The following is a 3129-nucleotide window of genomic DNA, read 5'->3' as shown; positions in this document are numbered from 1 at the left end:
GGAGAGGGAGAGGGAGAGGGAGAGGGAGAGGGAGGGGAAAAAGAAGGAGAGAAAAAGAAGGAGACTGAGAGCAAGCTGAAGACGATCTGGAAGACTTAGAGCAGGACCTGCAGGGAAAGGCTCTGTGATCCACGTGGAAGGTTCACAGTGGGGGGGGGGGATGTTGGTTAGAGTGTAAATTTTATTTGATTTGTACTCAATTCAATTCCAAAATTGCTAAAATGCGTTTGAGTGTTAGACTATAACATTTGTTGTGATAATTGCTAGTTTGAATTTCACCATATAAAAAAGGGGGGCATGTATTTACATTGCAAAAGGTGTCCCCATTGTATTAGTGACATTTTTCATTGACAGCTGACAAATTCATTTAGAGTAAAATATTTTAAGCAAAAAAAAAAATCTTTTTTTTAAAAGGGGTTCAAGTGTTGTTGGCATTCTTATTTCTTTAAATGAACCTTGCTATTCCCAAGGAGGCTTTTGTCTTTTTCTTTTTCTTTCTCTCTTTTTCTTTTCTTTCTTTCTTTCTTTTTTTTTCTTTGTTTGTTTGCTTGTTTGTTTACTGCTTCTTATTCAGCGTACCACAGAAGCATAAGTGGCTGTTGCAGCACCACAATCTTCCCTGTTGCCTGTGGAATTGCTTCTGAAAGGGATCAGGATTTGAGCTCCAGGTTGAGACAGAAAATTGAAAGCTTGTTTTCTGGGACAGGCTTATACCGATGTGTGACATGTTGCTTGATTCAGAACATTGGAACTGGATTCTACTCTTTTCTGGGTTTCTTTTCTCTCCTTCCTCCCTCCTCACCAGCCTGCACCTTCCCCCTCTTCCCCAGCTTGTAAAGGCAGCTAAGTCATCCCAGAAAGGATGGATGGATCCTTCAATTACATGAAATGTTTGTTTTCTGAAATGTCATGGCTCCATTTATATTTTTGTCTCATTCTTCCAATTGGGATATATAATGTTCAGAGCTTTTATATTTAGAAGCTGGAAGAAGGGCCGGGACTTTGAAATAGTGTCTTGGTTCTACTGTTTTGTTTTTGTTTTTTAATTAAAGCTATATGAAGCTTGCAGATTAAACAAGAAATTTCTAAATTTAAAAAAAAAGAACCAAAAGGTAGTCTTTAAACTGTTCATAAGGATAAACTCACATTAATTATATGTTGAAATACAAATATTATAAACTCCTTTGGGACAATATGGGAGCACACCAAAGAACATAAGGTCTTGTTAACTTTTTTTTTTTTAATGTATTTGGTACAGGGTCTCAATACACAGCTCAGACTCCTAGTGATCCTCCTGTTTTCAGCCTCTCCAGTGCTGAGATTACCAGCATGAACCATCATGCCTGGACTCAGTAGCTAGCTCAGCATGCCTAGAGGAAGGACAGCTGTAGCAAGTGGTGCTGTGGAGGGAACCCAGGCGCTTAATCTGCTGAGCTATCTTGCTGGCCCTTAGTTGATATTTTTAGATACAATAATCCAGAACAGAAATGGTTAGTTAGAAATAATTAAAATTAAATTCATTGCTCTATTGAGATATTAAGAAAATTCTAGGAGAAAATATGTACAAGCTATACATGGTATAAGACATCAAAATACACAAAGAAATCATAAACTTCAACAAAAATCGGATTTAAAGTGACCAAAATATTTGACTAGACATCCATCTCAGCAAATAGTTACTTATTTACAAATAAGAAGATGTTAAGACTCGTGGGTCATTAACAAACTTCAAAAGAAAATATCAGTGGGATACCATCGCATACCTATTACAATGGCCAAAATACAAAATATTGACAGCAGCAAACACTACAAAAATGCAGCAGGAACTCAATCAATGCTAAATGGAATGAGCATGAAAATATTTCTCATTACAGTAAAATAGCAGGTAGATGTCACATCATGTAATTTTCAGTACCCATACAATGCACACCAAACGTGAACTCTAATGAGAATAATGGGTTCCGAGCAATTGCAATGTGGCATTGTTAGTTCATCCACTGTTAACAAACATACAGACTGTGTTGTAAATTATGAGTGTTTATGGATGCTCTTTACTTTTCTATTCAATATTGTTATGGGGATAAAGATACTTCCAAAAGTTAAAAAAAAAACAGTAAAATAAAATAGCAGATGAGAGGGAAGTTTATAAATTTTTTGTTTATGGGCATTTCATACTTTCAAAGATTCCAAAAGAAACTTATTCTTCTTGGGTCTTAGGTGAAGAAAAGGCCTAATTACCTACTTTCCCCCCTTGAACACTTCCTTTCTCCTGTAGGTGACACGAGACAGCTATTCTCTTTTAGGCATTGCTGTTTCTTCATAACTTTTTAAATTAACTACACAATTTTGACTTTACTTTTTTAAAATTCATAAACCAATGTATAAAGAAGGGGCACAGTAGAGAAGATATATATTAGGAAGTAGGAAGAATCCTTTCACAATTTTAACACTAGAATGTGACATCGTTCATCTAATTCATGTTGCATTGCTACCTGTAACCTCAGTGGGAATTGGGAAGGGGACAGAAAACCTATGGTTATTCTCTATTTTCCTCTCAAAACTTCTGTGCTAGCTCCTGTTATTAAAGTCCAAAGATATTCTTTAAATCCACTTTATTTGTTTTTAACACCTTTATTTCCATCAAGCGTCACTGTTCAACAGATTTATCTCATTTAAAATTTTAGCATCGGTATGCTCTGTGGTGGTTGTTGTTTTGGTGCCTACCCTTGGCAGAGCTCCCCATTTTCCTCCACCACTAACTTTTGACAATCAACACTCTACTTTTTATTTCTAAAATATTCTTTTGTTTCATTGTGTTTGAAAATATTATGTTTGGCTCACACCACAATCCAAATTTATAAAAATTCCATCACCTTAAAATTTTTCCATTGTAATGTTATAATTCCACTGTTCCTAGAAAATACCATTCTTCTCCATAAAATTAGTTTTGTCCTTATAAAGAAATAAAGAAATCATCTAATATTTAACTTGTGAGTCTAACTTCATTTCATCTATAGCAATGTATTTCAAAGTAAATCACATTATTGCTCAAATCAATGATTTTTTTTATTTTTTACTAGTATTTCAGTGGATTTGTGTGTGTGTGTGTGTGTGTGTGTGTGTGTGTGA

Source organism: Octodon degus, unplaced genomic scaffold (assembly GCF_000260255.1).
Source record: "Octodon degus isolate 3935 unplaced genomic scaffold, OctDeg1.0 scaffold00162, whole genome shotgun sequence".
Lineage (NCBI taxonomy): Eukaryota > Metazoa > Chordata > Mammalia > Rodentia > Octodontidae > Octodon > Octodon degus.
Note: the sequence above shows the minus strand (reverse complement) of the source record.